We start from the raw sequence: 22,861 nt of genomic DNA, 5'->3' as shown, positions 1-22,861 counted from the left end.
TGTGCTTGATCTCAGCAACAACAGTTTTAATAAGTATCTGTACATAGACATAATAATACTGGTCAAAATACGGAGGAAATTGTTGCGTGGTAAGATACCGACACTTAATTTCCCATGGATTGAACATCCATTGTTCATCTGCAGGTTCAATATAGAGGACTGTTTCCTTGGTGATACTGTTTGCTGTATACTATTCTGTGATACAACAAACAGTATCATCGAGGAAAGAGTCCTCTATATTGAACCAACAGATGAACAATGGATGTCCGATCCATAGGGAATTAAGCGTCAGTATCTTACCACGCAACAATTTCCTCCTCATTTTGACCAGTATTGTTATGTGTATGAACATATACTTATTGAAACTACTACTGCTGAGATCAAGCACACTTTGCAAGATCCTTACAAAACAGCTAGCCCTATTCAATATAGCAAAATCACTATAAAAAACATTATGCCCATTACTACATGGGGCATCCATCTACATAGCACTTGCCAACTTGACATCCGTAACTGAGAAACCTGGTATAATTATTGGGACTATATCGATGCATTTACTCAAACCTTTTACTACCAGAATCCCATTAACAACCATTCTTAGTTAATCTGCATCTACTCTGATGTTCTTAAAAATGATGTCCCTTCTTGGTTCCTCGTTTCATGGGATAAATTTGGGTTACAGTTAGAAGCTTTACTAGTACCAATTAGGGAAGCCACTAATGAATGATATATTGCATATTCCCATCTACCAGTAAATAAGGATATCTCTATTACAAAATCCTTAGTCCATTTCACAATTCGTTTTGGTATTCCATGGATTTGGAAATGGGACTTTCAATGTGATTATCAAAATAAGATCCCACGTCTCAAAAGAGTTTTCTTTGTGAGATGGTGGGATAAGGGTATGAACCCTACTCTACCAGAAAATGTCCAGAAAATAAAGGCACATTCTCAAGCCTGTTGGGATGCTATTCCAAAAAATATTCCCAGCCAACCAGTTACTTAAAATCCATTTTTACAAATCCAAATAGAATTACGACAAAAATATCCTAATTTGTCAGAAACAGAATTAATTATTAAAAGTATGGATTTCATGAAAGAACAGTTTCTCCAAACTATTTCTAGTGATGATACCTTCATTAAATCTATTTTCCAGTAGCCAAGATCTTGAAGATCCTGACCAGGATGAAAATGAATTTGCCGTTTTAGATGGAGAATCACAAGCACTAGAAGATGACGAACCCAATTTTGGTGATTTTTGGGATTCACTTACCAGTATGATTGCCGACAAAATAGACAAAGAAAAAGATAAAAAATGGTAAAGGCAAAGCTTGATAGGCTTTGTCCCCGCACCAGCAAAACTGTCGGGATAAATAAACAAAAACCAGTACATAAACTTTCAAAAAACAGATATTTTTTGCCAACCAGTCAGCTACCGACAAATTAAAGATAAGGATGCTGAATCACAATAACATCAACTCAGCTTGAGGATAAGGAAGATCGACTCCAACCATCTAGGACATGCCACTTGTCCTCAACCTTATCTTATCATTTTCTTTTCTATATTATGAAAGGGAAGGACCTCACGATTGTTGAGGCAGAGTTTTTTTAGAAAGTATTTACATTGTAAGAAGTACTTGTGAGCTCTCTCTCTCTCTCTCTCTCTCTCTCTCATCTTGTAAACATTTCTCCAATATATAAATTAAGTGTTGAAGAACAAAGTTACTCTGAAGATTGTGATTGTAGGTATTTCTTTCTTTAATGCATGTCCTCTGTTGATATACTTGTAGATTTATCAAATGTTTTAGAATTTTATATTACAAGTCGTAATAATTATTTAAGAGCTCTTCAAGATCCGTATCTTCAGCCGTGGGCTACATAACAGGTAGAATTCTATGAAAACAAATAACCAAAATCCAACGACAAATACAGGAACATATCTGTGTGTGGGCAGCCGCCGTTGGGCCTCCACCTCAACAGTAAAACATGAGACCATATATGTCACAATTTCTTTATTATATACTTGTATTATGTGTATTTATATTCTTGGATTTGTGCCAAAAGAGTGTAGAAAAATGTTAGGAGAAGTGGGACATCACCCAAGTTGCGTTGAGGTTGTCCAACAATAGGGATTACATTAGGACAGGTTTCCTTTTAAATCATTGACAGACGTGCTTAGCCTAGCTCTGTTATTTGAGCAATTAGTTGGTATCAGAGCCATGTTTATACATATACATAAGACATTTATATGATATTTAAATTATACATATATGATCACAAACAACAAATTGCAGAAGAAGCAACCATCACAACAGTAGCCAATACAGTAACTTCTACATCAGAAACAGTAGAACTAGTAGCCTATCAAGATGTGAGGGGAGCCTTTGATAAGTGGACAATCCCGAAAGTGAAACCATAAACTATTTATTAAATTGGAATCTTCAATTTTACCAGTAGGAAAATCATTAAAACTTTTGAACTCGAAGTTCCTTTACAGAATGATGATGAAGTAATTCACTTACTACAAATATAGGATTTAGTACCTTTTCTGAAAAAATATAAATATGTCCACATAGGACTTGTCCATATAGCTTTTAAACCCTTAACTCTGTTAGGACAAAAAACCAGTCTTACTTATACACTTAGGGATGGTAGATGCCATGATTGGAAAGCTTCTTTGATGGGAGCCATTGAAACTAGTTTATCTCATGGACCAGTGTATTTCAATATTTATCCGAATTTGAGTATAGCACTCATAGACCCTAACCTGTCTAAAGTTCTTGAACTTAGAATCTTGACTAATAGTTACCAGTATTTACCATGATCACTCCCATTATCAGCCATTTTCAGAATTCATCTTAAGGTTTTAAGTACTTTAAATCCTTATATCATAAAACACAGTGAGTTAGGACAAACTGTCCTTATTGATACTGATCTTTTCAGTGGCCAGGTAGCTGTTCCTAAAATGATTCCATGGAATAATATTACATTTCCAGAAAGGTGGCAAATTAAGAATGCTATACCAGTCAGACCAATCATCAGACAAACCTTAGGCGATGTTATTCAGACACAGTGAGGTAATGTTTATCTTAAATTTCAACGTCCTCTCAGCAGAAGCTTGTCAAGTATGAATCATCACTCCTCTAATCTGCCTTATCGAGTAGATTTACCTGAATCCTCTAGACATTCTATGTTTGAACCTATAGAATCTGTAAATCAAGGAATGCCTTCTCGGCCTCCTTGTCAATCTTTTCCTAACCTTCTTCCTGAAACCCTAATCCAGGGTATAGCGATCCCGGGTTTACCCTTGTTGTACAGTGATCCGGACATGTGTCCGTGGATGTTAGTAGTTGTTTATTATCTAGTTTACATCATTTCTACTTTGTATATTGAGTTATAGGATGTGTTGGGCAGGTTTGTTACAGGTTGGTTGTGTTTGGGAGCCTAGTGTTGCTGCCCAGATTTTTGGACCTTCGCTCGAGCGAGGAGTTGGTCGCTCGAGCGAGAGTTGAGTTAGTGTCTGGTGGGTCGAGCCAGAGTGGCTTCGCTCGAGCGAGCGATTACGTCTGGTTCTAGACCTGAGAGTTTGAGTTGTTGGCTCGAGCGAGCATTCTTTCGCTCGAGCGCACTTCTGAGTTTTTGGCTCGAGCGAGAACTTCTTGGCTCGAGCGAGAGTTTTCTGTGTCTGGTCGCTCGAGCGACAAAAGCTTCGCTCGAGCGAGCGTGTTTTATATCAGCGGACAGTAGCGTTTTTGAACATCAGTTTTTCACTTTCTTTTCCTTTCAAACCCTAGATCCGAGACTCTCTCTCTCTAAACCTGCACTCTCTCTAAGATTTGATCTCCCTAGAGTGTGAATCTAGCCTAAGGCCTTTGTTAAAAAGCTAGAGGGCGGTGAGAGCTTCTTCTTAATCTGAAAAAGTTTGGATTTGGAGCACGTTGATCTTCGAGTCTTCATCTCCTTTTGGGCTCAAACTTCGAGGTAGGGATATCCTACTCCTCTCTATGGATTTTGTCTTTAAATTTTAGTATTTTGAGATGTTGGGTTTGGTTTGGTAATTTCGTGAAAGTTCGGGGCTTTTGTGTAATTTTACAAAAGTTGGGGTTTTATTTATAATAAACCTAAATGCATGTTTGGCATAGAGAAATGGAATAAATGTTGAATCATTGATGAAAACGGGACCTAAGGGTTGTAATGTTAATTATGGGAATTGACCTAATTACATTGTTTGATTAATTGGGATAATTAATTGTGAGAAATGAGGAAAATGAATTGTTGATTGAATATCCATTGTGCATTTATTCTCTGTTTAGAAATAACTGCTTTGGGCTATCGGTGGAGGATAGTCGAGATTGTTGTAGACAATGCATGATGATTAGACAAACGGAAACTAATCAATGGAATGTGTCATAGAGTATGACGGTTGATAGAATACATTAACTTCATGTATTGGTTGATTAGGCATATGATCAATGTGTTTATATGCATTGTGTGTAGACAGTTGATAGAATACATTAACTCTATGTATTGATTGAGTGCGTATGTGATTCTGTGTTTATATGCCTTACTTGTGTATGGGAGGAGATGGGGGATGTACTCCACGGTTTAGGGGAAGATGGGGGATGTACCTCTAAACCGGTTAATGGTTAATGGTTAAGGGAAGATGGGGGATGGACCCAGGGATACAGCTCATATGCTTATCTATTGAAGTGTTGATACAGCTTATATGCTTATCTATTGGAATGTTGATACAGCTCATATGCTTATCTGTGTAGTATTGAATACAGCTCATATGCTTATTTGTTGAAGTATTGATATAGCTCATAAGCTTATCTGTGGTGGTAGTGATATAGCTCATATGCTTATCTATTGAAAAGGTTGTTTGATTTGATATAGCACTAAAATGTATATCATCATCATTTGCGAAGTATGCGAATAGTTTATGTGTTATTGATACAATACCAAAATGTGTATCCACCTTGGATTTCGAAAGTGATCTAGTGATGAACTATAATCTCATCAAATGTTTTGGCCAGAGTACTGAGCCTTGTTTTCAAACTCAAAGCTGAATAAGAAATGGAAAGTGAATTGTAACATAGATTTGGTTGTCATGGAATTGTAATAAGATGAAAATGGAAGTGTAAGTATTGACCACCTATGGTTTGCTAATCGTTTAGGCATTGTTCATAGTTGGTTTAGTATATTTCTGCTGGGCTGTGGCTCACCCTATATGGGAACATCATTTTTAGGTACAGGTAGCATGCACCTCTAAGGACATAGCTTGGGAGGCTAGAGGCGGACATACTTTGGCTGTCTTATTTTCCTTGATTGTATTGTATTACATATAGTTTCAAGCCAAGGGCTTAAGGTGTAATTAAGTTAGCACTCTCTTTGTAACCAAGTGTTAACTTGGAAGGCTGTAAGCCCGTAGGGCATTTGCTTTTGTGTTGTAAACATGCAATACTGTTGTAATGAAATACTCTGATGAATAGATGAATGTGGACCTTTTATGTATCAATGTATGTTTATATTGGTGGGTTTAATGTCTTTTTTTTTTTAGGGCGTTACACAGGGTATTCACATATCTGAAAACCAAATTCCTCACGAGATATATGCAACCAGAAGGCCTGAGAGCCCAACCTCTAGTGATATGAATTTTGAAATTTAATGTATTTCACACCAGGAAGTGCAATTAGGAAACAATTAAACCAGAAAATTATGCAAGATAAATATCAGGAATTTAGAATGTGGTATTTTAATAACCATTCTAACAATCCACTTCAACAGTTAAAAAATCAGTATTATTATGATTTAGAGAAATACCAAACTCTTCAACCTTTTCCAGAATGGACGTTGAATTCATTACGGTCATGGAAGCCCTTTCAACCAACCAACTTGATATCTTAGAAAATATGCAAAGGACGTGGAAAACTGTAGATGGTCAAAAAATAATATCTATCCATCCACCACCACAGTGACTAGAATTAGTACCTAGCGATGTTTCTGGTTCAACTCAGCATTTGGTCATCACTGCTTTTGTGGAAACCCCATCCAGAATAGCTCAAAGAGAGACATTAATGGCTAGAGATATTGTGCCATTAATTAAACAAAAATAATTATGCTAATTTGTGCTTTCAAACTGTAGGAAAGCAACTAACCAGAATTGAGGAAGCTATAGATACTTTTAAACATCATAAACTAGTACCACCTTCCACCTCAACGCTTCAACCAGTAAATATTAAACCACCTTTAGAAGTAACTAATTTTAAGTTACGTTCTATATAACAGGATAATGAATTTATGGATACCCTTTCAAAGAAAATGACTGAATTAAATATAGGGAAATCTGCACCAAGAAATAGCTCTATAAATATGTTGTCTACTCAACAAATTCTAGCATTAAATCAGGAGGATGAAGAAATTACCCCTTCACTAATTTATGAAATTTAGAATAATTTTAAGGATATGCAATCTGTTAACCGAACTGTCTTCCCTAACCAAACAGGTCAAAAAAACCTTAACAAGATCTAGTAGGTATTACGATCATTGACCTACCCTATAAGATATTCTTTATGAAGAAGATTTCTTTCATGCCTAGAACTCTTATCATGGCAAAACCATCTATGAATGGAATTTAGATGGTTATTCTGAATACTAGATATTTGAACTTATACATTGAATCATTATGTATGCCACAATATGTAAATAGAATAACAACTCTGACTATCAAATAGTTAGATTCATTGTTAATGGATTTACAGGTATCCTTAAAGGATGGTGGGATAATGTTCTTACTCCTACTCAAAAGTATGAAATTTTAAATGCTATTAAAACTGAAGCTGAATCGACCACTAATACTGTTGTTCACTATGAAGATGCAATTTATACTTTAGTCCAAACTATAATATATCATTTTATTGAAACAGGCACCGTTAGTAGTGATCGTAGTCGTGAACTCCACCAGAATCTTCGATGTCCTCCTTTAACCCACTTTCGATGGTATAAAGATGTCTTCTTAATGAAAGTTATGCAGTGCCCTAACGCTAACACTGAACATTGGGAAGCCAAATTTATTGATGGTTTTCCTACCCTTTTTGCTGAAAAGGTCCGGAAAAAACTTCGGGATCGCCATGATCGTATGGCTATTCCTTATGATCAGTACATCTATAGCCAACTCACTGGCGTAATTTCAGAAGGTCTTTCTTTGTGTAATGACCTTAAACTTCAATATCAGATGAAAGAATAGAATCTTATTAGTAAACAAGAATTAGGTGAATTTTGTGATCAATTTGCCGATGCCACCAAGATCCAATATCCATCAAAAACCAAAAAATCTTATCACAAAAAGTGTTCCAAACAGTATCGTAAACATTATAAAAAATCCCACAGTGTTCCTTCTCACAAGAAAAAGTTTTCCCTTCCAACCAGGAAATCGACTGCTAAAAAGACCACATCTAAGAAAGATGTTAAATGTTATAAATGCGGCACCACCGATCATTATGCTAATCGTTGTAGATCCAAATTAAAAAAGAAAATCAATGAAATGTTGTTGGATCCTATTATAACTCAATAGTTTTTACAGACGTTATCAGAAGAAGAATCCGACACTAGCTCTGAGTCAGATGGACTCACTGAGCTCTACTCACCATCTACCTCTAGTGATGAGACAAAAACACCAAAACCTAATTGTTCTTGTTCTACAAATCTACATCAGCTTTCTGAAATAAATTATTGGAAATCTATTGTTGAACTGAAAGGTTTGGACCTTGGGGGTCCTAGTATTCATGTTTTAACTGATTATTAGAAATCCATGCTAGATCTTGTTGAGCAAATTAAGGATCCAGAAATGAAACAAAAATTTTTAGAAATTTGTTATCAACAACAGAAAGCTAGTACTAAACTTCCTTTAATTCCTATTCAATCTTATAGCATGAACGATGTTTTGAATAGAATACAATCTTCACCTATTATTGAAAAACCAGTCACTATTCAAGACTTGAAAATGGAAATTAATGTCTTAAAAATGGAAATTAGGCACCTTCAAAATGCCAACCAAGCTATATGAGCTGATATACATCAGATTCAAATTGCACAACAGAAAAATAAAGGCATTACTCCAGAAACTTCTAAAAAAAAGGATAACCAGTATTTGATGCTTGTTAATCGGGTTACATTTCAAAAATGGTATATTCGTATTACTTTTCTTATTCAACCTGATTTTATTATTAAAGATGTTGTCGCCCTTGTTGATAGTGGTGCTGACATGAATTGTATACATGAGGGATTAATTCCAACCAGATATTTTCAAAAAACTACCTAGTCACTTACTAGTGGTAGTGGTAATTCTATGCATATCAAGTATAAAATGCCTGAAGCTCTTATCTGCAACTAGGGCACTTGTTTAACTACCTCTTTTGTTCTCATCAGAAATATGTTCCAAATATTATTTTGGGAACACCATTTTTATGTCTTTTAATGCCTATCACCAAGATTGATCTTATCGGCATTCATACAACTATCAGTAATGAACCACTTATTTTTTAATTTATAATAGAACCCTATACAAAAGAGCTAGATCAAATCCATGATTCGGTCACTTTTAAAGAAAAACAATTTAATTTTCTCCAAACCAAAATTCATGTTCTTACAACTGAACAATGGTTACAACAACCTTCTTTACAAAATAAAATCAAGCTTATTGAAAAAGAATTTCATACTAAAATTTGTAGTGATCTTCCAAATGCTTTTTGGGAAAGAAAAAAAACACATTGTTTCTCTTCCCTATGAACCCGATTTTGATGAAAAATTCATCCCAACCAACACTCACCATAGTCAAATGAAAAAAAGACTACCTTGAACTTTGCTAAACAGAAATTACTTCTCTCTTTCAGAAAAAATTAATCAGAAATAGAAAGAGGTGTGCCAAGATTGGTTATCAATTATAAACCTCTTAGTGATGCTTTCAAATGGATTAGATATACAATTCCGAATAAAAAAGATCTTTTAGGTCGTTTACAAGATGCTATAATTTTCTATAAATTTGATCTTAAATCAGGATATTGGAAAGTACAAATTACAGACCAGGATCATTATAAAACTACTTTTACAGTACCTTTTGGGCATTTTGAATGGAATGTTATGCCTTTTGGTTTGAAAAATGCTCCTTCAGAATTCAAACATATCATGGACGACAATTTTACTCATACAGAATTTGTTATATGTTATATAGATAATGTTCTTATTTTCTCATCTTCTATTGATCAGCATATTAAACATCTTAATATCTTTATGCATATAATTATTAGAAATGGTTTAGTTATTTCTATACCAAAAATGAAACTTTTTCATACAACAGTACAATTTTTGGGTCATAACATTCATAATGGAAGTATTATACCCATTAACTGCAGTACAAAGTTTGCATCTAAATTTTCGGATGAAATCAATGATAAAACTCAATTACAGAGATTCCTTTGTAGTCTAAATTATATTGGAGATTACTATCATCAGTTATCCCAGGATGCATCTATTCTTTACACTAGATTACAGAAAAATTCTTCTCCTTGGTCTGTGGAACATACCCAAGCAATACCGAAAATTAAGGCTAAAGTTAAGCAACTTCCTTGTTTTTGTCTTCCTAATCCATCATGGAAGAAAATTATTGAAACTAATGCTTCTAACCAGGGTTATGGTGGTATTTTGAAACAAGTTAACCCTACCACTTCAACAAAAGAACTTTTACGTTGTCACTCTGGTAGTTGGAAAGGACCTGCTTTAAATTATCCTACTATTAAATAGGAATGCTTAGCCTAGCCCCGTTATTTGAGCCCATATATCATATGGATGATAATCAAACCTCTTTCATTAAACAAAACAACAACATATGACAAATAAAATCAAAAAACAATAATTAATCAGAAACATAGAACTAGAGAGAAAGAACTCACTTTGATCAGTTGATCATTTTCCAGAGAAACACCTTCAAGACTATACTCCTTTATCTCCCACACACTATGTTCACTCGATTTTCTATTGACATAATCAAAACTTTGCTTGCGCCCAGTAAGCCTTCCTTCATTGTCATGAATAGGCTTGCCCTGTCGAGTCCCTTCCACATATCCTTCCCCTCCATGCGATCAATCCTTTTTCCTTTCTCATTCTTCTTCTTCAACTCCGTAAAATAATAATACAACTTTGATTTGGTTCTCATTTTGCTGAATATCTTCGACAATTCTTGATTGTTGTAGAGATTGCATTCATTCACTAAACCCTCTACCAGTAAAGGTTGTCCTTTGGCCTTTCCTCTCAGATAATGAAGAACAAGTTCTTTGTCCGTTGGTATAAATTTGTATCCTATTGTAATCTTGGCTGCCATTGCTGATTTTTCTTGAGGGATAACATAGTTGAAAAAAGTAACAGAAAGACCAAAGTTTTTTTTTTTTCCCTTTTCTTGGGAAATACTAAGAATTTGAGAGAGATTAGATTATGGAAACAATATGAGAAAGTAAAGTGAGAAGAAAGTAATATAGGGTTTTGAGACTCAGCCGATTACGTTTTTGAAGTCGGGTAGTGTTTGGTTTTAGATGAATTTCTTTCTTCAGTAATAAGTTTGCTTGCATTACAAGCAAAATAATAATAATTTGTATTTTGTAAACTAGGTTAATCAAATGCTATCTTCTATAGATAAATGAATATAGGATTGATTTTATTATTATCAAATGCTATCTTCCATGCATGCACTTTGTTTCCTATTTTAGTTTCTCTAAAAATCATTGCCATCCAATCATTTGACAACTTGTAATAAGTCACGTAACTGTTGAATCTTAGTTATTTTTATTATGACATACCAACTAGTTGCTCAAATAACGGGGCTAGGCTAGGCACGCCTCTCAACGATTTAAAAGGTAACATGTCCTAATGAAATCCCTGCTGTTGGACTACCTCGATGTGACTTGGGTGACGTCCCACTTCTCCTAACATTATTCCACCATTATTTAGCACAAATCCAGGAATATAAATACACATAATAGAAGTATACAATAAAAAAATATGACATATATGGTCTCATGTTTTATTGTTGAGGTGGAGGCCTAACGGCGGCTACCCACACACAGATATGTTTCTGTATTTGTTGGTCACAGGATTCTACCTGTTGTGTAGCCCACGGCTGAAGATACGGATCTTGAAGAGCTCTTAAATAATTGTTATGACTTGTAATATAAAATTCTAAAACATTTAATAAATCTACAAGTATATCAACAGAGGGCATGCATTAAAGAAAGAAATACTTACAATCACAATCTTCTGAGCAACTTAGTTCTTCAACACTTAATTTATATATTGGAGAAATGTTTACAAGATGAGAGAGAGAGAGGTCACAAGTACTTCCTAAAATCTAAATACTTTCTAAAAAAAACTTTGCCTACACATGGGTGAGGTCCTACCCTTTTATAATACAAAAAAGAAAATGATAAGATAAGGTTGAGGACAGGTGGCGTGTCCTGGATGGTTGGAGTCGATCTTCTTTATCCTCAAGCTGGGTTAATATTATTGTGATTCAACATCCTTATCTTTAATCTATCGGTAGCTGACTGGTTGGTAGAAAATATATGCTTTTTGGAAAGTTGACGTATAGCGATCCCGGTATTCCCTGTTGTTGTATAACTATAATCTGGACTCAGTTTCGTAGATTCGTTGTTGTCTTATCCTCATTTCTATCCCTTACTCTTTGTTTTAGAGTTTTGGGTTGTGTTGGGCAAGTTGGGAATTAGTTGGTTGTGTTTTAAAGCTTTGAAATTTTTGCCCAGGTTTTGGTCTCTCCGCTCGAGCGGCAGTTTGGACGCTCGAGCGTGAATTTCCTTCTCTCAGCATTTTGGTCGTCTGCAGAAAATTCTGGGAGAGTGCACCCGGCGCTCAAGCGGATCTTTGGACGCTCGAGCGTGAACTTGTGTCTGTACGCTCGAGCGGGGTGTTGTACGCTCGAGCGGACCTGCTTTTATATCAGTTCGTGAAACCACCTTTTTGATCACTTTTTGATTTCCTTTCTCTCTCTTACTTTTTCAAAACCTCCATTGGAGAGCACCTCACTCTAAAACCGAACTTCTCTCTTAGGATTGATCTACCTAGAGTGTTTCCTCACCTTGGGCCTTTGTAAGAAGTGTGTTGATCGTCGAGGGCTTTGTTGAGATCTGAGAAATTTAGGATTTGGAGCACTTCTGAGTTTTTACTCATCTTCTCCCTTGGAGCTCTGAATTTGAGGTAGGGATATCCTACTCCTCTCTATGGATTTTGTCTTTAAATTTTGGTAATTTGAGATGTTGGGGTTGGTTTGGTAATTTTGTGAAAGTTCGGGCCATTTGTGTTATTTTACAAAAGTTGGGGTTTTATTTGTAATAAACCTAGATGCATGTTTGGTATAGAGAAATGGAATAAATGTTGAATCATTGATGAAAATGGGACCTAAGGGTGGTAATGGTAATTATGGAAAATGACCTAATTACATTGTTTAATTAATTGAGATAATTAATTGTGGGAAATGAGGAAATGAAATGGAATTGCTGAGATTGGGAGTGCATGGGGTTAAAGGGTGTAGTTGAATTATTTATCACTCACCGAATTGAAATGTCGATTGAATATCCATTGTGCATTTATTTCCTGCTTAGAAATAATTGCTTTGGGCTACCGGTGGAGGGTAGTGTTGATTGTTGTAGACAATGCTTGATGATTAGGCAAACTAAAACTAATCAATTGGATGTGTCATAGAGCATGTCGGTTGATAGAATACATTAATTTTATGTATTGATTGATTGCATATGTGATTCTGTGTTTATATGCATTACTTGTGTATGGGAGGAGATGGGGGATGTACTCCACGGTTTAGGGGAAGATGGGGGATGTACCTCTAAACCGGTTAATGGTTTGGGGGAAGATGGGGGATGTACCTCTAAACCGGTTGTTGGAATGTTGATATAGCTCATATGCTTATCGGTTGAAGTGTTGATACAGCTCATATGCTTATCTGTTGTAGTAGTGATATAGCTCATATGCTTATCTATTGAAAAGTTTGTTTGATTTGATATAGCACTAAAATGTATATCATCATTGTTTGCGAAGTATGGGAGTAGTTTATGTGTTATTGATACAACAAAATAATGTGTATCCACCTTGGATTTCGAAAGTGTTCTAGTGATGAACTATAATCTCATCAAATGTTCTGGTCAGAGTACTGAGCCTTGTTTTCAAACTCAAAGTTGAACAAAAATGAAAAGTGAATTGTAACATAGACTTGGCTGTCATGGAAACGTAGGGAGATGTAAATGGAAGTGTCAGTGTTGACCGTCTATCAGTTGCTAATCTTTTAGTCATTGTTCATGGTTGGTTTAGTGTATTTCTACTGGGCTGTGGCTCACCCTATATGGGAATATCATTTTCAGGTACAGGTAGCATGCCACCTCCAAGGACGTAGCTTGGGAGGCCAGAGGCGGACTTTTTGTTGTTTTACTTGATGTATTACATGTAAATTCAAGCCAAGGGCTTAACGTGTTTGAGTTAGTACTTTTTTTTGTTGTAACCAAGTGTTAACTTGGAAAGCTGTAAGCCCATAGGGCATTTGCTTTTGTTGTTAACATGTAATACTTTTTGTAATGAAACTCTGTTAAATGAAAGAATGTGGAGCTTTTGAATATCAATGCATGTCTTATTTAATGGGTTTAAGGCTATTATTTTGAGGGTGTTACATGACGTACTGGTTTTTGTTTGTTTATGCCGACGGTTTTGCTGGTGGGGGACAAAGCCTATCAAGCTTTGCCTTTACCTTTTTTTTTTTTAAATATTTTACTTTGTCTTTTTTATCCGCAATCATACTGGTAAGTGAATCCCAAAAATCACCAAAATTGGGTGTTCGTCATCTTCTGGTACTTGTGATTCTCCGGCTAAAACGGTAAATTCATTTTCATCCTGGTCAGGATCTTCATGATCTTGCCTACTGGAAATAGATTTCATGGAGGTATCATCACTAAAAATAGTTTGGAGAAATTGTTCTTTCATGAAATCCATACTTTTAATAATTAATTTTGTTTCTGACAAATTAAGATATTTTTGTCGTAATTCTATTTAGAGTTGTAAAAACAGATTTTAAGTAACGAGTTAGCTGAGAATATTTTTTGTAATAGCATCCCAACAGGCTTGAGAATGTGCCTTTATTTTCTGGACTGTTTCTGGTAGAGTAGGGTTCATACCCTTATCCTACCATCTCACAAAGAAAACCCTTTTGAGACGTGAGATCTTATTCTGATAATCACACTGAAAGTCCAATCTCCAAATCCATGGAATACCAAAACGAATTGTGAAATGGACTAAGGATTTGTAATAGAGATATCCTCATTTACTGGTAGACAGGAATATGCAATATGCAATATGCCATTCGTTATAGGCTTCCTTGATTGGTATTGGTAGGACTTCTAACTGTAACCCAATCCGGATAATCTTCCTACAAACAACCGTCACTCATTTTCCCTTTCCTTTTTCCACACTTTGAATTTGGGTGTGAGGTTAGAACCATTGGAAAGCTTGTTTCTGGGGCTTCGATTGGGACACAAAAACAACCTAAAATGGAATCCGGATGAGAGAGTTATGCACGTTTGAAGTTTCAGTATCTATGTTGGAAGTAGGTACCCTTGAGCGGGAAAAGAGACGCTCGAGTGGACTACGCGAAATCAGCAGCTTAAAAATTGATTTTCTAGATCATTCTTGGCACTTTCTTTTTCCTTCTTCCTTCCTCTCACCCTAGGTCCGAAAACCCTAGATTTTTTACCCAAATACCTTCCATTTCCCAAAGTTTTGGCCAAGATCTCTTACCAAATAATGAAGAAGGCTTGAAGATCTTACTTTTCAACCGATTAGATTTTGGATTTTCAAAAGGATGCTCTTGATCTAGCTTCTTTGCTTGCTCTTTGAGGTAGGGGTTTCAAGTTCTCCTTCAATACTCTCATTTTTAGATAGATTTGTGGTATTTTCTTATATAAACACAAAATTTATATTTTTGAGCATATTATGACAAATCATGAGATTGGGGGTTTAGGGTTTGAAATGTTGGGTCATGAGATTGGGGGTTTAGGGTTTGAAATATTGGGGTTTAATTTTTGGGTTTTGATTATGGGCTTATGAAATTGGGTGTATAATTAATAAGAGTGTTGGAATAAAAAGTGTTTGGGTGAAAAACTTTAATTTCTCTTAAAACCCTAGCTTGGTACATGAAGACTATTAATGGTTTTTCCAAAAATGAAAGTAGAATCATGAAATTGAGGTATTGAATTGCACAGATACAAGTTTAATTGAATTTTGGAAGTGTTTGGAAATTATGTAAAAATTTGTGATTGAACTTTTGTTGTGGACCTTATAAATCATGTTATAATATGAAACAAAATTTTGGGGGAAGAAATTGTTAATGATATGGATGATACGGAATTTGTGATAAGATGATGAGGTGAAGATTTAAGAATTTTATTGTGTAGTTAGAAAGTGATTTTATACCTCAAAACTAAAAGCCCAAATTTATGTTTTACTCTAGTTATGAATTTTTTTTATTTTTTTTTTTTTTGGGAAAATGAAGAATACTTCAATTAACATTAAATTTATGAAATTAAGTCTATGTTGGGTTAAGATAAGTGTGAAAAATGATAAATGAGAGATTGTGAAATATGACAGAGTTATATGAATGAGTTGTATCAAAGAAATTAAATGTTGGAGATTTAATTTATAACCTTGGGTAGTAATTAATAATCAATGTGTTGTAAAAATTGAATTTGAAGACTTGATAGTAATATGGAGAAGTAAAGAAATAGTTTGAACCCAAGGATTGTGAACACTTTAAAGATGAATCTTCATGCCTCTATGGATGTGTTGTTATATTTTTGTAACAAAACAATGAATGATTTGATAGATAATGAAGAAGGTCGTGAAGCATATTTGTACTTGTTATGTAAATGGAATTTTAATATATGGTGGATGTGTATTGAACTAATGTCTTCTGGAAAAAAATGGAAGATGTGTTGGCATTGCCCATTAATTGTTATGTTGAGTCGTGTTGAATTATGTTGAGTCATATGGGATTATGTTGAATTGTGTTGAATCATGTTGAGTTGCGTTGGGTCGAGTTGTGTTGAGTTGAGTTGGGTTGTGTTGAGTTGTGTTGGATGAGTTGAAATTGGTACCCGCGCGAGGAGTCAAGGTGCCCAATTGCCTTGTCTGCGCATACTGTTGGACGAATGTGGGAATATGTTTTTGGGTGTCCATGAGCCGGCCATTTCTGGAGTCAGCAAATGTGGAAAACGGATGATTTTGGGTGTCCACGTCCTCGCCGTTTATGGAGCCGACAAATGTGAAAGGTTGTGATGTTTTGGGTGCCCATCGCCCCGCCGTTTTTGGAGTCGGCAAATGTGGGGATGTTTTGAAACTAAAAGGTGATTTTGGAAGTCCACTTCCCGTCGTATCAAGTTGGCTAAAGGTGGAACGTGTTGAGGAACATGTTGAGTCGGTAATAATAGTCGTGACATGTGATGAGCTTGTGAAATTACAATTTGATGTGTAATTTGGCATGAAAGGAAAATAAAAATAGAAATTATTTGATGAGAATGGAAGATGAAAAAGTAATTGGATTAGGGATTGGTGATGATGAACTCAATGGATTGCTTCTGACCATAAGGGAAGATTATGAGTTTTGTTTTGTAAATAATTGAGAAATTGAACAAAAAAGGGTTTGTTACTCTTGTGTTCTGGTTAAACTCTGATCCTTTGGATTTTGATGTTAAGGAGTATAGTAATTGGAAATAGTATAAGGAAAAAATGGAAATGAAATGAGGAATAATTTGGAATTGGATTAATAAATTTAAGATGATGTTCTTTCTTAAGTGTACTTGTTTTCAAAGAGAATTTATGGCTTGCTAATGATGAGAGACAATATATATGGTAGGGAGTTTTCTTAAAGGTCCAAATGAAATTTTAAGAAAAAGATACTTGTCGTATAATATTTTGGAATTTACGACACATCACTTTACTATATGGTATCACTCCGCATGCATGATCATTTCTATCTATGTGTTAGCTATTGTTGTAGAACTATGAGATTCTTACTGGGCATTAGTGCACACCCCTCGTTGTTTCGTTCTTTTTTAGGAAGAGAAATTTGGATTGATTAATTGAAGGGTTGTGGAGTCCTTGTATTTTTTATGTATAATTTTATCGTAGATGTGAAAAAAAAAATGAATGTTACACATTGATGTTTGTAATTATTGATTTGTAGCTTCGCAGCAGAAGCCTAGCAAGTATTATAGTTGTTATTGTATTCATCGAGAAAGAGAACATGTATTATTTTGTTCCTATTACTCAAAGGTAATGGACATTTGTTTTAAAAAAAAATGCACCTAAATTACAGGCTTTGGTAATGTTTTTGAGTAATTAAAACTTGGGGCGTGACAAAAACACATTTAATAATGGCTAAACATTCCTGTTTAATAGTTGGATAATTTAAAATAGGTCCTTTCCAACTACCAGAGTGAAAACGTAAAAGTTCTTACGTTGAAGTAGTAGGGTTAACTTGTTTCAAAATACCACCATAACCTTGGTTAGAAGCATTTGTTTCAACAATTTTCTTCCATGATGGGTTAGGAGGATGAAGGCAAGGAAGTTGCGTAACTTTAGCCTTAATTTTCTATACTGCTTGGGTATGTTCCACAAACCAAGGAGGAGGATTTTTCTGTAATCTGGTGTAAAGAATAGATGCATCCAGGGATAACTGATGATAGTAATCTCCAATATAATTTAGACTACCAAGGAATCTCTGTAATTGAGTTTTATCTTTGATGTCATCCAAAAATTTAGAGGCAAACTCTATACTGCGGTTAATGGGTATAACACTTCCATTATGAATGTTATGACCCAAAAATCGTACTATCGTCTGAAAAGGTTTCATTTTTGGTGCAGAAATAACTAAACCATTTCTGATAATAATATGCTTAAAGATATTAAGATGTTTAATATGCTGATCAATAGAAGATGAGAAAATAAGAACATCATTTATATAACAGATAACAAATTCTATATAAGGAGTAAAAATGTCATTCATGATATGTTAAAATTCTGAAGGAGCATTTTTCAAACCAAAACGCATGACATTCTATTCAAAATGCCCGAAAGGTATTGTAAAAGCAGTTTTATAACGATCTCGGTTTGCAATTTGTACTTTCCAATACCCTGATTTAAGATCAAATTTAGAGAAATTATAGCATGCTGTAAACGATCTAAAAGATCTTTTTTATTCATAATGGGATATTTGATCCATTTCAAAGCATCATTAAGAGGTTTATAATTGATAACTAATCTTGGCACACCTCTTTCTATTTCTGCATTTTTATGAACATCAAATGTGGTACAACTCCAAGGTGAGTGGCTAATTCCGATTAATTTTTTCTGAAGGAGAAAAGTAATTTTTGTTTTGCAAAGTTCAAGGTAGTCTTTTTTCATTTGACTAGGGCGAGCTTTGGTTGGGATGAATTTTTCATCAAAATCGGGTTCATAAGGAAGAGAAACAATGTGTTTTTTTCTTTCCCAAAAAGCATTTGGAAGATCACTACAAATTTCGGTATGAAATTCTTTTTCAATAAACTTGATTTTATTCTGTAAAGAAGGTTGTTGTAACTGTTGTTCAATTGTAAGAAAATGAATTTTGGTTTGGAGAAAATTAATTTGTTTTTCTTTAAAAGTAACTAAATCACGGATTTGATCTAGTTCTTTTGTATAGGGTTCTGTTATAAATTAAAAAATAATTGGTTGATTACTGATAGTTGTATGAATGCCGATAGGATCAATCTTGGTGATAGGCATTAAAATCCCAAAATAATAGTTTGAGACATATTTCTGATGAGAACAAAAGAGGTAGATAAACAAATGCCTCAGGTATTTTATACTTGATATGCATAGAATTACCACTAGCACTAGTAAGTGACTGGGCAGTTTTTTGAAAATATCTGGTTGGAATTAATCCCTCTTGTATACAATTCATGTCAGCACCACTATGAACAAGGGCGACGACATCTTTGATAATAAAATCAGGCTGAATAACAAAAGTAATACGAATATACCATTTCTGAAATATAACCTGATTAACAAGCATCAAATACTGGTTATCCTTTTTTTCAAAAGTTTCTGGAGTAATGCCTTTATTTTTCTATTGTGCAATTTGAAGCTGATGTATATTAGCTCGTATAGCTTGGTTGGCATTTTGAAGGTGCCTAATTTTCACTTTTAAGACATTAATTTCCATTTTTAAGTCTTGAATAGTGACTGGTTTTTCAATAATAGGTGAAGACTATATTCTATTCAAAACATCCTTCATGCTATAAGATTAAATAAGAATTAAAAGAGGTTCAATACTAGCTTTCTGTTGTTGATAACAAATTTCTAAAAATTTTAGTTTCATTTCTGGATCCTTAATTTGCTCAGCAAGATCTAGCATGGATTTCTGATCATCAGTTAAAACATGAATACTAGGACCACCAAGGTCCAAACCATTCAGTTCAACAATAGATTTCCAATAATTTATTTCAAAAAGCTGATGTAGATTTGTAGAACAAGAAGAATTAGGTTATGGTGTTTCTGTCTCATCACTAGAGGTAGAGACATTTCATTGATTTTCCTTTTTAATTTGGATCTACAACGATTAGCATAATGACCAGTCTGCCGCATTTATAACATTTAATATAGCGACCCCGGCCTTTTCCCTTTAGATTATTGTATCCGGACTTAGGTTCCGTGGATCCTGTCATTATATATTGGTTGTTGTTGTCCTTTAATCTCTTTGTATTTGAGTTATAGGATGTGTTGGGCGGGTCTGTTACAGGTCGGTTGAGTTTAGATGCCAAAACTAGTTGCCCAGGTTTTGACCTGTCCGCTCGAGCGGGGAGTTTGACGCTCGAGCGGGGATTCTTTTGTTGCTTGTCCGTTCGAGCGGGGGTTTTGGTGCTCGAGCGGGATTATCACCCATCCAGTATTTCCTGTGCAGTGTTGGACGCTCGAGTGTGGGATTGGACGCTCGAGCGGAAATGTGTGAGTGCCGCTCGAGCGGGGAGTTAGACGCTCGAGCGGGGACCTGGTTCTGCAAAAGTACTGGGAGTGCGTATTCGAAGCTCGAGCGGGAGTTTGGACGCTCGAGCGGGGAGTCGACTACATCAGTCCGAGATTTCACTTTTTGGATCACTTTTTGACCTACTTTTTCTCTCTTAACTTTTAAAAACCGCCCCTTGAGAGTCTCTCTCTCTCTCTCTCTCTCTCTCTAAACCTGTCTTCTCTCTAAGAATTGATCTACCTAGGGTGAGTATCTAACCTTAGTCCTTTATTAAAAAGTTAGAGTGGGTTGAGGGCTTCGTTTTAATCTGAGAAACTTGGGATTTGGAGCATGTTGGTTTTTGGTCATCATCTCCGTTTGAGATCCTCACTTCGAGGTAGGGATTTCCTACTCCATCTTATAGGTTTTGTTCTAAGTTTTGGTATTTTGATATGTTGGGGGTATTTTGGAAATTTTGGGAAAAACCCTAGTTATTTTAATAAATTAATTTGTATAATTAATTTAAGGTGAATTAGGGAATTTATTGATTTAATGGTGTAGTTGAATGGTTTAAATCACTCGCCTATTGAATTGTTGATGTATTTATTTCCAGTCTAGAAATAACTACTTGGGCTATCGGTGGAGGATAGTCGCAATTGTTGTAAACATTGCATGTGGAATAGGGTTAACTGAAATCAATCACATTGGTTAAGTCAGTAAATTTTGACTATTGGATTAATACAGAAAATACGTGTATTGATTGAGCATTGCATTTGCATATTGTGTGAGAGGAGATAGGGGATGTACTCCACGGTTTAGGAGAAGATAGGGGATGAACCTCTAAACCGGATTTTGTTTGGGAAGAGATACGGGATGGACTCCATTAGCATCACTATTATGTGTGCTTATTGATATTGAAGTGTTTTTACATGTTATTGATACAGCACTAAAATGTGTATCAAACGAGAAGTATGAAGTGTTTTGATATGAGCCTGAGTCTCATTTGTTTTGTTGATATTGAAAGTAATGTGAATATGATATATAGTCCACTGTTGTAAGTTTGGCCAGGTTCTGAGCCATGTTGATAATAATGGAAAGTGAAATGTGTCATAGACATTAGTGTCATGAGACTGTATAATGATATAATTGATTATCTTGGTTAAACATCTATTGAATGCTATTGCTTTATTCAATGCTTATATTTGGTTTAGTATATTTCTACTCGGTTGTGGCTCACCCTATATGGGAACATCATTTTCAGGTTCAGGTGATAAGCTACCTCCAAGGACTTAGCTTGGAAGGATTTGACTTTTGGATTTTGAAGACTATCTTCAGTTAGTTGTTTTTATTTGATAGTACATGTAAACATTCAAGCCTAGGGCTTTACTTGTATTTGAGTTAGAACTCATATTTTTGTGTCCAAGTGTTGACTTGGAGAGATGTAAGCCTGTAGGGCATTTAATTTGATGTTACATGTAATGCTTTTATTTAGTAATACTCTGATGAATGAGATAATGAATTGTTTTCTTTAAATATTGCATGTCAATGATAAATATATAATGGGTTTATTTTGAGGACGTGACAACTTCGAATACTTTGGGTACGTGGGAAGTGATTAGTATCACAATGGGTTCGTCTCGCTTGATAGAGACTTAGATGTACTGTTATGTGCTTATATGATAACATGTTTATGTGACTATTTGGGTATGGAATGTAGTTTCTAGGATATTGGTTGGACCCTTGAGTTTCTGATAGTCTTGTTGGAAAGGCACTTGATCAATGCTGCTTCCAACCGGAACTATAGTGACGCCTCGGGACTGTCATTATCCAGGAATGAAATTCGTAGGTGCTTATGTGATTATGTGCTTACGTGGAATGAATTATTGTTGTCCAATGCATTAGGACGCGAGTGTTTAGCTTCGGCACATTTATTAATGTGCTAACGTCTTTGTTTCCTTTATTAGGATGCCAGGACGAGGACGAGGACGCGGTAGGCGTGGTAGGCCGGGTAGGCAGGACGTGCCTGTGCCAGAGGAGATTCCGACAGTACAGGAGGGAGTTGGCCAGGCCAATGTGGCCGAGCCAGTAGGCCAGCAAGCTATGGGCGCTTTAGCCCGAGAGATAGCAGGGGCATTCAGGGAGTCAGTAGGCATTCTTAGGGCTGAGAATCAAGCCCAGGTTGTTGTTGCGGATGTAGGACCTTCTTTTCTGAAGAGGGAGTTCTTCTGGTCTAACCCGGACGAATTTGTGGGTGATCCCAAAGAGCCACTTAAGGCAGATGAATGGCTCGAACAGACAACGAAGACGTTTGAGATGCTTGGCATCGAAGATGAGGGGTTGAAAGTGACCTTGGCATCGTTCCAACTGAAGGGGGAAACGGGTCAGTGGTGGAAGTTCACTAAGGGTCGTATAGGAGGTACGTGGGAGGCTTTTGTAAATGCTTTCCAGAAGAGATTTTTATCTCCAGCTGTCAGGGAAAAGTTGAGAGACCAGTTCTGTCAACTTAAGCAGTGGAGTTCTTCAGTGGCCGAGTTTGAGGCTGCATTTACTAGTTTATCCAGGTTTGCACCTGAGTTGGTGGCGTCTGAGGAACGTCGTTGTATTGAGTTTGAGAAGAAGTTGAGGCGTGGCCTCAAGCTGAGAGTTGGAGGAACTATGATTCGGGATTATGGGCGTATGGTTGATGCTGCAGCCCATATGGAGATCATGATGCAGGAGGAGGAGGAAGGGCAGAAAGGCTCCAAGAGGAGTCAGGATGGCCAG

The sequence above is a fragment of the Camellia sinensis genome, chromosome 3, assembly GCF_055761805.1.
Source record: "Camellia sinensis isolate YWXY chromosome 3, ASM5576180v1, whole genome shotgun sequence".
Taxonomy (NCBI): Eukaryota; Viridiplantae; Streptophyta; class Magnoliopsida; order Ericales; family Theaceae; genus Camellia; species Camellia sinensis.
This window is presented reverse-complemented; position numbering follows the sequence as displayed.